The sequence below is a fragment of the Pan paniscus genome, chromosome 2, assembly GCF_029289425.2.
Source record: "Pan paniscus chromosome 2, NHGRI_mPanPan1-v2.0_pri, whole genome shotgun sequence".
Classification (NCBI taxonomy): domain Eukaryota; kingdom Metazoa; phylum Chordata; class Mammalia; order Primates; family Hominidae; genus Pan; species Pan paniscus.
Genome location: NC_085926.1, coordinates 10665572 through 10680126, shown reverse-complemented (window position 1 = coordinate 10680126; position 14555 = coordinate 10665572). Strand labels below are relative to the sequence as shown.

Below are 14555 nucleotides of genomic sequence, written 5' to 3'. Positions count from 1 at the left end.
AGTTTATATTATTCAATTACCATATTCCCCTTTCCCCAGTTCCACATGAAGAATGAGTAGTACCATGAATTCAGCAAAACCCAAGCAACACTGACCCTATTCCTGCCTTCCCAACCCATGAGGAAGTTTTCCAATATCACAATTAATTAGCGGTATCTTCCCTCACATTCCTCCCTCTGTGCCTCTTTCTGTGACTCATCCAAGGGATTGGAGAGTGTGGTTACAAACGCAGGCCCTGTGGCCACATGAACCTGGGTTCTGATTCCAGAACTCTCCCTTGTGATTTGACTTCTATGAGCCCAAGTTTCCTCATCAGTGAAATTAAAAAAAATTTTTTTTTAATTAAAAAATTAAAAAGTAAAAGAAAAAAAAAACCCTGGCAGGGGGGTTGTAAAGGTCAGATGAGATAATGGAGGTGAAGTACACATACAAAGACTCAGTGGCCATTTGCATGATTATTATTAGTATCCACATTCATTTTATGTCCCCGTCTTTTACCAAATTGCATACAGAGGGCTAACATGGGCACAGCACATTACCGTTTGCAGGAGTGTGTGCACACGATGAATGGGTTTGCCTCCTCTTCTGACCTTTGTTCTTTGGTTACAAAGCTGCTTCTGTGGCCCCCTGCCATGTGCCTGTGGTTGTCCCATCAGAAGCCGGTGGGATCATGACCTGACCCAGTAAGGCCTTCCACTTTCAGCTCTTTGTTTAACCAGTGGTCACCAAGCATCTGCTCTGGCTAGGGACCGACTAGATATGGAGGATTTGGGGGTTTCTTGGATCCATTCACCTTGGCCCTCACTGGACTTTCTTCTGCCCTAGTGGGAAGTTCTTGCACTCAGAGTCCACAGGAAACGTACCCCTAAACGCCACCCATCTCCCAGGTCTGTCCTCTTAATAGGTTACCCTCACTAAGCATTTCCCATGCACTTTGTAAAGATTTGACATCTACTTACTTATTTAACCATCACAATGGCCCTACAAGAGAAGCATTGTCACTGTCACATTTCTTTTACAGCAAAGAAACTGAGGCACAGAGAAGTTAAGCCATTCAAACTCCAGGTGCATGAAGGAGCTGGGGGTGCAAGCTAAGCCCATGGTCTCAGCCAGTATCTGAGACCACAGTGCTGTGATTTGTGCTTCCTTTCTCAGGTTTTAATCTGGGAGTCCTCCCTACCTCTGGTGGTAACACATTCATTTAAATGGGAGTCAGTGGCCCAAACTTGCTATCAGGGCAAAGAGGATTTCAGACTTTGTGGTGGAGGCAGATGGAAAGTCCATGGCAAAATTTATGAGGCATGGATGGAAACACTATGCCTTCGAGGTTTCTTTCCATCAGTCTCATGTTATGGAATCAATATTGAAAGAACAAGGGATTTGAATATGGAGTCCTGGCTCAGATCCTTGCTGGTTTGCCTGGTGAACTCTTACTCATCCCTCATGACCCAGCTCTAATGCCTCCTCCTTAGAGCAGCCTTCCCTGACTGCCTCAGGTATCTCTGATCGCCCTACATTGCCAATCATCCATTCATATAACAAGTACATTCTGAGCATCTACTGTGTGCCTGAACATCATGAATTCTCTGTACCAAATTGCAAATTCTCAAAGACAGGGACTGGGTCAGCAGAGTAGTTCAGTTTGCAGGCTTTGGAGCCTGTAGGTTTGAATACTGGTTTCTCCATTTACTAGCTGCACGACTTTGAGCAAGTTCCTTAACATTGATAAGTCTCAGTTTCCCCCTCTGTTAAATGGGCCTAATAATAATAGGACCTGCATCTTATAGTGTGGTGTGAAAATTATAGTCTGAATGTAGTAGATAACCAATCATTGTTACCAAGTAGTAAGTGCTTAGTCAATGTTACCTGTTGTGAAGTCTGTTTTTCATACTTGTATCTTGAGGACCAACCACAGTGCCTGCACCCAGTGGGCGTTCAGTGAATGTTTGCATGAACAGGTGAGTGAGCGAGTGAGTGAGTGGATTGGGCACTTCACCCCTTTGACTGTGAAGCCCCTCATATTTGAAATGGGGAGACATTTGTCTGCCTTCCAGCTTGTGAGGATCAATGGGGGTGCACAGGACATGACAGCACTTTGGAAACGAGGAGGTTCCCAGCACACAGCAGAGAGATTGCAATCATTTTGCCTCTGGTGACAAGGGCCTGGGGCCAGGCCTCCACCTCCCCCAAGCATGGAGCTGCTGGGGGACGTGGCCACACAGGGAAGGTTGGGGAATGTGTTAGGCCATTCTAGCATTGCTATAAAGGAATAACTGAGATGGGTTACTTTATAAAGAAAAGAGGTTTAATTCCCTCATAGTTCTGCAGACTGAGAATACAGGAACCATGATGCCAATGTCTGCTCAGCTTCTGGGGAGGCTTCAGGAAGCTGACGATCATGGCGGAAAGTGAAAGGGGAGCAGTCATATCACATGGTGAAAGCAGGGGAGAGGAAGGAGGTGCCGCATGCTTTTAAACCACCAGATCTCGCGAGAGCACACTCACTATAAGAGGACAGCACCAGGTGGATGGTGCTAAACCATTCATAAGAAATCTGCCGCCACCATTCAGACACCAAACACCAGGTCCCACCTCCACATGGAGAATCCCATTTCAACATGAGATTCGGTGCAGACAACATCCAGACTCTATCAGGAGGGATGTAGGAATCTGCTGACTGGGACATCCAGCCTTCAGGAGGCCCACCTCAGACATGTCCTAAGGGTGCCTCTGTTTTCCCAGGAAAGCCATACATCCCAGGGAGCTATGCTCAGGACGAATGTGTAAAAGGTTTCTATTAATCAATGAGAGGATCAGTAACCACCACCCTGGCCCTTACATTTGGGGGACACCAAAGGAGACCTAATGTCCCCCGGGTCCTAGCCTCTGACTTGTGTGCTGAGCATGGATTTACTGTTCATCCTCTGGGTGAAGATGCCAAGGCATCAGCACACGATGGCCTGCCCAAGGTCACTCCACTGGTGAGGACCAGAGCTGACATGCACCACCACACATCCCAGCAAAGTCTGGCCCGATCCCTGTAAGGAATGAGGGGAATTTTAAGAGCTCAATAAAGAGGTCGCTCCCACAGAGACAGACGTTGGCTGCACTGGTCTGTGACAACCTCCATAGGCCAACCTACCACTCACCTGGGGCTCCGGAACCCTCAGAAACCACAGGCTCTTGCAGCAGGAGGAAACTGAGACCAGCCCATGCAGCCTCCCACTTTACAAATGGCAAAGTGGAGACCCTGAGAAGACCAGTGATCTCCCCTAGGGCCATAGAGCAAACTGGTGGGTGGAGACAGGATGTCTCTGGTGCCAGGGATCTTCAAGATATTATTTTTAAGATGCATGTCAGGATCTGACAGAGAACAATGTAACCAACACCATTCATTCATTCATTCAACAAATGTTTACTGAGCACCTACTATGTGCCAGATCCTTTTCTAGGTGCTGGGGCTCCAGCAATGACCAAAACAGACAAAGATCCCTCGTGGAACTGACAGGTTATTAACATCCTCGAACCATATACCGACCACCAGCTTAAGAAATAAAACATTATAAATATCAATATCATTGAACCCTCCTGCTCTCTTATTTCTTCCCCTCTTCTCTCACCCTGGAGATACCACAATCCTGCATTGGGTTTACCATTCACAGGCACCAGATGTATGTTTTTAAGCTTTCCATAAATGGCATCAGATTGCACATATCTTTCTGCAGCTCATTATTGTTTGAGTGCATATTCACATGAATCTGCTTCATCTTGTGCTGCTGTATAGAATTACCTGGTGTGACTACACAACAATGTGTTCACCCATTCTCCTGCTGGAGATAAAGCCACAGTGAACATTCCTGGGCACATCTCCCTGTGCAAATGGGCAAGAGTTTCCCTCCTGCTCCAACTTTAACTTCAGTGTTGGCCCCTTCTGACTATCCCCCAAACTGGACAAGATCTGGAAGCTCCTTCAAGCCTATTCAGGGATCCCAGACTGGGATGGTGGGTGTGATGGGAGGGTGTGGTAATATCAGAACATTCGTACTGAACAGACCTCCCTAGAGATGGTCTGGGTCCCTGCCATTTATAAGGGAAAGAGGATCAAATAGTTGAGCACAGGGTGGATGTGTATATGTGAGACAGCACATTCATTTTCTCATAAACATTCCTGTGATGTAAGGTATTGGTTGTCTATTGCTGCATAACAACTTACCACAAACTTAGTGGCTTAAAACAACATACATGCATTATCTCACAGTTTCCATACACCATAGTGCAGGCAAGTATCCTCTGCTTGGGGTCTCACGAAGCTGCAATCCAGGATGTGGCTGGTGTCTCATCTACCAGCTCAGGGTCCTTAACCAAGCTCACATGGTTGGTGGCAAAATTCATTTCCTTGCAGCTGTAGACCTCATGGTGCATTGATTCTCTCTAAGGCCAGCAGGAGAGAGATAGAAGTCTCTGACTTCCAGATCCCATACTAAAGGATCACCTGATTAAGTCAGGCCCACCTACAACAATCTACATTTGGCTTAAAGTCAACTGATTGGAAACTTTAATTACATCTGCAAAATCTATTTACCTTTGCTATATAACCTCACATGACCACGGGATGATATCCCATCATATTCATAGAACCTCTCCACACCCAGGAGGAGATTTTTAGGGTATGTACACCATAGGCTGGGAATCTGGGGGATGATTTAGAATTCTACCTACCACAGATTGGTACTATTATTATCCCCATTTTAACTCAGTGAAGTTAATGGGTTAACCCAAGTTACACAGCAAGCAGGTAGGTGGGGCTGGGATCCCAATTTGAGTCTGAGTTGGGAGTACAAGCTCTCTCCCTGCTTCCAGGAGCTCTTAACACTTTTCTGAGAGGCCCCCAGGCTTCATAAACAGACAAGCCTTCCATGCTCCAAGGCCCCTTCTAGGAGAAGGGCCATTTTCTTGGTTAGACCTGGGCCCCCAGAAGCCAGGGCCAGCATCTTGGTCCCCAACAAACAAACACACAATAAGTGCTCAGCAGATGCTTGCTTGCTGTGGGCAGCTTGCCTGTCTTTTCCTTTCCTCCCTCTGAGCTGGCCACCCCTGGGAAGTGCCGGGCACATCTCTCACGCCAAGAAAGGAGTCCAGGGAATACCAGCTTCATGCTACAGAATCTCATTTCACAAACAGTTCGATGAGGGCACGATGTTCCAGTAAACCTAGGGATGCCCATCCAGCCTTTATTAAACATTTTATTATCTTTTCCTTATTATAAAAGCAATACATATTCATTTTGGAATAGAAAATACCAATGAGCAAAATAAATTTAAAACATTTTTTACGATCCCAGTATGTGAGAACCACGGTTTGCACATTGGTGTCTACCTGCAGGCAGTGTAGCAACTGGGAGCATGGACATTGGAGCCACACTTCCTGGGGTTTGATTCTGGCTTCTCTGTTGCCAGCTGTGTGACCTTGGACAGTATTTTATCCTCTCTGTGCCTTAGTTTTCTCATCTGTAAATGGGCATGTCCACAATACCTGCTTCCTAGGGCTGTGGGAGAAGCAAACAGGATAACACATGAGAAGTACTTAGAGCAGGGCCTGGCATACAGAGAGCTTTATGGCTCGAAAGCTTACTCATGCCATACAACTTAGTCATGAATGTTGCTTTGATAAAAAACAGGATCCTATTTCATATATTACCTTGTAATGTTTCTTCATGTCCCATATTATTCTTTGCCAACAAATATTCATCTACAACATAATTTTTTAGCCACTATTGTTTTAGAGTAATCTTAGGTTCACAGCAAAATTGAAAGGAAGGCATAGGAGAGAGGTCCCATAGACTCCCTCCCCATCAAACAACATCCCCACTGCCAATATCCCCCACCAGAGTGATATATGTATTACAATGGATGGGCCTACATTGACACATCATGCCCATTATTGCATTAGGTTTCATAGCAAGTGTTGTACTTGCTGTGGGTCTGGACAAATGTATAACAACATATTCACTATTATAGTATCATACAGAGTAGGTTCACTGCCCCAAACATCCCCGCTCCACCTATCCATCCCTCCCTTCCCCCAACCCTTGTTGACCACTGATCATTTTCCTGTCTCCATAGTTTTGCCTTTTCCAGAGTGTCATAGACTTGGAACCTTATAGTATGCAGCCTTTTCAGGTTGGCTTCTTTCACTTAGCAATATGCATTTGAGATTCCTCCATGTCTTTTTATGGCTTCATAGCATGTTTCTTTTTAGCACTGAATAATATTCCATTGTCTGGGTGTACCACGGTTTATCCATTCACCTACTGGAGGACATCTTGGTTGCTTCCAAGTTTTGGCAATTATTAATAGAGCTGCTATAAACATCTGTGTGCAGAACTTTGTGTGGACATAAGTTCTCAACTGCTTTGGGTAAATACCAGGGAGTGTGATTGCTGGACCACATGGTAAGAGTGTGTTTAGTTTTGTAAGAAACTGCCCAACTGTCTTTCAAAGTGGCTGCATCATTTTGCATCCCCACAAGCAGTGAATGAGAGTTCCTGTTGCTCTACCTCCTCACCAGCATTTGGTACTGTCAGTGTTCTGGATTTTGGCCATTCTACTAGGTTTGTACCATGACATAGTTTTAAATGGCTGAATCACCTTCCGCATAATTTATTTAAGCAATCCTTTATTTTGGATTCAGGTGTAGTTTCAATCTTTAACTATTATAAACAACAGCATAGGGAACTGCCTCATAAGTAGGTTTTTGTGCATATCCTTAATCGTTAATTTTCTCCCCCTTAGGGAGGACTTTCTAGAACTAGGATCGATGGACCAAAGAGCCATTCTGTTTATTGGAGAAATATTTGCAGTGTTCCTACTGGGTGCCAGGAATATGAAGTCAAATTGTCTCCCAGAAAGCCTTTGCTACTGGTTTACTGCTCATCAAGGGTGTGTATGTGTGTGTGGTTCTGTCCCTCCTCCCTCCCCATCCCCATCCCTAGGGGATGAGTGTTTAAACTTACCTGCCCAACAGATGAGCCAGGATGATGGTAGTTCTGTGGTTGTGACAGCTCCTTGCATCACCCAGCTGCCAATGTCTTGCTTATAGAAGGTCTGAGGCTAGACCACTGTGGGTGGCCACAGAGTTCCTCAAGGCTCAGTGGCACCCCATCCCTGTCAGTAGAAATGCCTGGAACCCACAAAGGGGACCCAGCTGAGGTCCAAGGCAAAAACCTTGGATCTGAGGTCCAAACCAAGTTCCAGAGACTGGGGTCCTGCTTTTATCCTGCTCTCCTTCCTCCCTTTTCTCTCTCCTTCTTTACCTCTCTCCTTCCTTTCTTCCTTCTTCATTGATCTTAGAAACTGCCAGATCCTGTGCTAAGTGTTCAATGCACCATAAAGACAATACACATCCAATCTCTGCCTTTATGGAAGCAGTGGAAGAGACAGATATTAAATACATACATTCACAAGTACAGCATCACAAATTGTAATCCAATCACAAAGGGAAAGCTTTGCACTGCTATGGGAGAGAGCAATGGGGAATGAACTCTCAGCTTAGTCATCAGGGAAGACCTCTCTGAGGAATTGGCACTTGTGCTGAGGCCTGGAAGATGAATAGGAGATCATGAAGAAAAGGGTGGGGAAACGGCATTGCAGGCAGACAGTACAACATGTGCAAAGACCCTGAGGCTGTGGCCCTGCATGTGGCTGGAGTGTCCCCTGCCCAGGGAGGAGGAAGACAGGCCGATCACCAGGGACTTGCAGTTCTGAACAGCAAATCCAGAGGCTGGTGGGTGGCCCAGCTCAGGGTCAAGGACAAGATGTGAGCAGGGCAATGTTGGCATGGATGAGAGTAGGCCAGGGACAAGTCACAGGCACCCTGGGCTACACCTGAACTCCTGGTGGTGATTGCTGCTCCACTTGTGAGCAAAGAGGGGTCTGTTGATGGGGGCGCCAGGACTGCACCAGAGCCTCAAATTTGTTTTTATGGCTGAAAACATATGTGGCCTGATTCACTCTTTATTCCTGTGAAAATAATATACCAATAATCAGAAATTGTATGAACCACAGATATACATAGCTACGTGGTTGAAGCTCACAAAAGTCATGGTGAATGAAAGAAGGCAAACCCACAAGGGAACGTGGTCAACGATTCCATTCACATGAAGTTCAAGAACAGGCAAAACTAATCTGAGATGACAGAAATCACAGGGGACCCAGCAGAGGCACAAAGTGGGTGTTCTGGAATGCTGGTCATTTCTGTGTTTTGACACATAGGTGTGCTCAGTTCGTAAAACTGCAGTATCTAGTCACTTTTCTGAATGTCTGGGCTAGTTCAATAAAATGTTTACTACAAGCAAATCCCACTTCCCACATCGCCTATGTAGAGTTCTTGCCTAAAATGTTTAATATGAATTGAATCATTGGGAAACAACTTGACAAATCCAAAGTAACGGAATTCCCCAAAATATCAATATTGCAAGAAAGAAAAAGCCTGGACCGTTCTAAATTGAAGGAGACTAAATAAAGAGATACGGTAGCTAAACACATGACATGATCCTGGAGAGACAAAAGTAGCTTTAAAGATATCAGCACAACTGGGGGAATTTGAATATGGGCTGTAGACTAGATAATACAGTGCATCCCTGTTGACTTTCCTGGCTGGGATGGGTGAGTTGTGGTTGTGTGGGACAATGTCTTTGTTCTTATGCTCAAGCACTCAGAATTGAAATGAACTGGCATTTCAAATGGCTCAAGAACAAAGGGTACAGAGAGACAGGGGGCACAAATGAGAGGAAACATTAACAACTGGTGAATTTAAGTGAAGGATATGTGAGTACTTACTGCACTGCTCTTGCAAATCTGTAGAACTAAAATGTTAAAAAATAAAAATTTGCAAAATAGAAGAAAGAAAAATATGTTACTTCCTATTTTAAATAAAAGTAAAACCCCTATCACTCATCACTTTGCAGCTGTGTGTCCCTTGCTTTGTGAGGCACTTGCTATGCATTGTGTATACTCTCATGAGTCACCTAGGTCTTTACAAGTAGTAAGAATCCAATCAAATAACTGCAGCATTTATTGGCTCACATATTTGAACAATCCAGGAGCAATAGGTTTCAGGTCAAGCTTAATCCAGGACCTAAAATACGTGACCCATTTTCTCTCCCTCTGTTTCTCAGCTCTGCCTCTTCTGATTTGGTTTCATTTTTAGACACACGCTCTCTTCCAGGTCAGTAGGTGGCTGAGAGGACCAACCAGGTAGAGAGTAAATTTCCCAAAGGGAGAGGGGAAAGGATGCTAGGAAGGCCACCCCCAAATGGTTCCCACACAGGCATGTAATCCACAAGGCAGATGGTTGTACTCCTTGTGTATTTCAGGAACTCAGAGAGCTTATGTGATTCTTCCAAAGTTTCACGAGGAAAGGACAGCAGGGATTTGAACCCTGGATCTGCCTGCCCCAAAGCTTAATATTGGCTTCTTTTTTTTTTTTTTATAAAACCACTTTTCTTATTATGGAAAGGGTGAGAAAATAGCAGGAAAAATGCTTCTGACCTCCACCCTGATACCATCATTTTTGTATGTTCTCTTTCATATGTTTTTTCCACATCCAAAGGCTTGCTTTCTCTTCCTTCCTTCCTTCCTTTCTTTCTTTCCTTCTTTTTTTTTTTTTTTTTTTGAAACAGGGTCTCACCCTGTCACCCACGCTAGAGTGCGGTGGTGCCATCACGGCTAACTGCAGCCTAACCCTCCCAGGCTCAAGCGATACTCCCAACCCACCCCAGCCTCCCAAGTAGCTGGGGCTACAGGTACATGCCACCACACCTGGCTAATTTGTTTCTATTTTTGGTAGAGACGAGGTCTTGCTATGTTGCCCAGGCTTGTCTCAAACTCCTGGGCTCAAGCAATCCTCTTGCCTCAGCCTCCCAAAGTGCTGGGATTACAGGTGTGTACCACCATGCCTGGCCTCTCTCTCTCTCTCTCTCTCTCTCTCTCTCTCTCTCTCTCTGTCTTTCTCTCTCTTCCTGTCTCTCTGTTTTTTTCCCTTCTCTCTCTCTTTCTTTGTTTCTTTCTTTGTCTCTTTCTTCCTCTCTCTCTCTCTCTCTCTCTGTCTCTTCCTTTCTTTACATATTGAAATTAGATGTGAGGACCCTTGAAGAGCTACCTGGACACACTCCATTAGGGAGCACCTAGGGTCAGCTGTTGCAGCGATGTCCTGGGAGCTGGCCTGAATTTGGCATTAATCCTTTTGGATGTCAGGTTCCAGCTCTGCCTTTACCACTTGGTAAACTGAGTCTATTCAGGCAGCCGATGCATTTGTGGGAAACAAAAGCAATGGTGACGGAACTGATGGGAAGTCCCTTGGGTTCCAGATACTCTCATATCAGCACTCACACCTTAAGCCTCACAACATTCCTAAGCGTGGACATTACTACCCCCATTTTCCAGAGGGGGAAACTGAGGCTCTGCAAGGAGAAAATGCACCCAGGTCACCCAGCCAACCTCTGGCAGAGGCAGGAGCTGAGCCACACCCAGTGCAGTTTCTGGGTGTCACAGCGGGTGTTCTCTGAATAGTTCTGGGAGCATCCTTTCCCCCGACTGGCTGAGACCCCTAGGGATGTCAGCGTGGATCCCCTCTGGATTAAAAGAATGTGAATCAAAGACTCCTCTGTTGTTAGAGAAAGCCCTTTGGCTTCCCTTCAGCCCAGGAACATTGTCAAGTCAAGTGGTAGGATTCGTGCTAATAAAAACAAGTGTCATTTTACAGCACTTTCTATAAATCTGTTAGTGACCTTTAATAAAAATTTATGACCCTAATAATCTTGTTCAGCACACCCTGGTTGGATTACTGCTCAGTGGCCAGTAATCTGCAAACCTTTAAAATGTAGTGACAGCATCCTGGGCCCACGCCAGAGGTCCTGCTCCAAGTGATGGGAATGGCATGTGTAATAATTAGTCCAAACTGCCTTGTGCGGAATGCAAAGCTGTGTTTTTGACAGAGGCCACTGGGCTGGGGATCCTAGAAAGAGCAGGAACTAGAAGACAACAGGGCTTTCCAGAGAGCGCATTAAACCAGCTGTTAACCAAACTTAGCTGCATCTGCCTGATCTTTTCCTTTTGCGCATTTCTGTCCCTCCATGTCATTAGAGCAGGATGACAGAAATAAAGGGCGCCCCGTACCCAGCTGTTAAGGACAAAATCCAAAGGCCTCTTCTGAACCCACAGGTGTATTCACACTTTGCTTATGGGCTTGGAAGCTGGAGCGCCAGGAGGTTGGAAAGCTGTAGTGACTTGTATTTTGGGCATCTTGTTTGTTTGTGGTTCTCTCCCAGCAGAAATCCGAGGCTGTGATTTTAACCAGTGGAGGCGTATTATCTCCAAGGATCGCCAAGAGTTTGCAGACCCAAAACACCTGATCAATTGTTTGCTGGCTGTCACACTGCATAAAATCATATTGCTTTTGCCCCGAGGCTCTCTAGCAGTCAAATACATACATTTGCATAAATATTACTATGTAACTCAGGACCCTCTGCCCACAGTGCAAACTGCAGGGGCCTCAGTCACTTTGGCTTTATTGATTATTCAGAATTCATGGAAATATGGCATCATGGTGATTTTAAGGAGATGTGTTTTCCTACGGGGTACAGACTCCTTCTGAGGCCACCAGTGTCTTTGGGTCTCACCTTGACTAAGCAGACAAAAATGTTCATCACCTCACCCCACACTAGGTGGCTTTTGAGCTTCACCACCAGTTTCCTAGTTTGAAGAAGGGACATTTAGTAAGTCACCAGGGCATCCACCCCAAGCACTAGAATCAAACTGGGATTCTAGGATCACAGACTCCAAACAAGAAGAGACCTTGAGACTGCTAGATCATTTCTGCTCAAAGTGCAGGCCTCTGACCTGCAGTATTGGCATCACGTGGGGACTTTCCATAAATTCCATAAATAAAGACTCTCAGACTCCTCCCTAGGGTGACCAACCATCCTGGTTTGTCCAGGACTAAGAGACTTCCTGGGATGTGGGATTTCAGGGCTGAAACTGGGCTGAGGACTAGACCTACTGAGCTGGAATCTGTACTTCAACAAGGGCCGCACGTGATCTGTGTGCATGTGGAATTTTGAGAAGCAATGGCCTAGCCCATACTGCCTGAAGGTATATTTGGAAACCGAGGCACAGAGAGGGCCCCAAACCACAGAGCAGTCGACAGCTGAACTGGGACCAGTTCTCCAGACTCCTGGTTTTCTGCCTGCCACTCCACCCCTTTTACCACCACCTCCCATTGCATTCCAACTCTGCTTTCTTCAGGGAAAAATCCTGATTCGGGAGATTCAAGAGGGATCCTAATATCTTAGGGTATCTCCAGGATAGTGTGATTCAGGCCAGCCTGCTGATCATGCCTGCTGCCCCAAAAGAGAACTCTGTTTAGATGAGACATGACCACATTTGGAGCTAAAATGTTCTAGGATCTTGGAATCAAAGGACCTTCGAAGTCATCTGCTACACCCTTCCACTCAATGCAGAAAACTCTTTTACAGCCTCCATGCACCAAAGCCAGCTCTCCTTTGGATGTCTGTAGTGATGGGGAAGTCACCACCTCATATGGCAGCAGCTCTGTTGTTGGAAAACACTAATTGTTCTTGTATTCTTTTCCAATATTAGATTTATTTCTGTTCTGGCTGCACCTCCTATGTACCAATCCGGATTCTGCTCTCTGGAGTAGTTTAGAAAGTCCAGGCCTTCTTCCACACGAACATCCTTTAGATATTTAAAAACTAATATCAGGGTTGGGCCCGGTGGCTCACGCCTATAATCCCAGCACTTTGGGAGGCCAAGGCAGGAAGATCACCTGAGGTCAGGAGTTCGAGACCAGCCTGGCCAACATGGTGAAACCCCATCTCTACTAAAAATACAAAAAATTAGCCAGGTGTGGTGGCGGGCACCTGTAATCCCAGCTACTCCTGAGGCAGAGGCAGGAGAATTGCTTGAACCCGGGAGGCAGAGGCTGCAATGAGCCAAGATCACACCACTGCATTCCAGCCTGGGCAACAAGAGCGAAATTCTGTCTAAAACAACAACAACAAAAAAAAACCTAATATCAGGACCAAGACTTACCTTCTCTAAGCCAATCTTTCCTGTTTAAAAAAATATTGTTCTGTGGGTAAAAATGATATTTAGATGTCACTCCTACCAGCAACCCCAAACTACCATCTCGGTCATTATCTTCAGAGAGAGAGCTGCCTGGCGATGACCCTTTTAAAGGAAGTCAAACAGCATCCTCCAGCGAAGGCTTGTTCAGCCCAGCAAAGAGGGCATCATTACCGTGCTGGAATACATACTCGACCTCTCTTAACGCAACCTAATTTTAATTTGGCTTTTTTTATTTTAAGCAACTGCATCACACTCTTAACTCATATTAACCCTGTCAAACGTGCCTCTCAAATTCTCAAATCTTTCTTGCATAAACTACCACCAGGCAAATTCCCGGCTGATCTGTACTTAATTTTCTTTTGAGTCCAGATGCCTGACTTTTATCTATCCTTGAATACCGTTTTCTCTATGGCCAGCCCAGTGCTTCCGCCTGTTGGGATTAACTTTGGCTTTTACCTTGTGAATGAATCATCTCTCCCAACTGGACTTACCTCGGGTGACCCACACAAATTTACAGAGCAGCTATGCAGGTGTTCAGGGTCAGAGTACATAAGTGTGGCATGTGTTCCTGTCTCTGGGGGGTGGGGGTGACAATTTGGTTGTAAAATGAGGACTCACCTCCAGGGCTCAGAGGCGATGTAAACCATGGCCAGGGTCTCTGGGCACAGTCCCTGAGGGAGCCCTTGTCTAGGGAGGCTGTGTATAGCCCGCATTGAAATTGCCTGGGAACTTGTCAAAAATATTTATGGGTGCCTGGGCCCACTCAGCTCACTGACCCAGAGTCTACGGGAGGGGCCCAGCTCCTGTATTTGTAACTCCCCAGGTGATTCTGACACAAGCCACAGTTTAAAGGGGTGAAAGAGATGAGGTTGAGGAGGTGAGCCCCAAACACAGCGTTCAGGGAGGAGCTGGGAGGTGAGGAGAAAGGAGGGTGGAGCGGGGCCCTCTGGACCTGCAGAATAGGAATGGGGTATGGGCTGGGGAGATCTGGGGACAGGAAGAGGCTCCCAGGAGACTGTGTTGGGAGGAGGTCTGGCCGAGGCTGTACCTCCCAGTCATGCCCTGCTCAGGGAAATCTTGCAGCCTTTCCTTGCTGTAACCCCAAAGATGTGGCCCTGGGTTCAAGACGCCATTCATGTCCTGCCTGGGGTCCCAACAAGTCCTCTTTGGGACAGGAAGAGAAAAGCATTTGGCAAATATCCCCAAACCCTGGTTTCTCAAGGACTGTGGCTTCCCAGAGGGTCCCAGCCCCCAGTTCTGAGAAGGATTCCCCTCCCCTCTTACATTCTGAGCACTTTGTTGTTGGATGTTTGCTTCCTGAGGCTGAATGTAGAGCAGTTGTTCTACCATTTGCAAGCCACGTGACTCAGGACAGATCCTCTAACCTCTCCATCTGTAAGGAGGGGACAG

At 46.1% G+C, this 14555-nt stretch overlaps 1 protein-coding gene across 16 annotated transcripts in view; it reads left to right on the top strand.

The window, feature by feature from the left end:
* The window catches only part of ATP2B2 (ATPase plasma membrane Ca2+ transporting 2), a 382880-nt gene that overhangs the window by 23267 nt on the left and 345058 nt on the right, over window positions 1-14555 (top strand). The gene's annotated exons all lie outside the window — the stretch shown is intronic.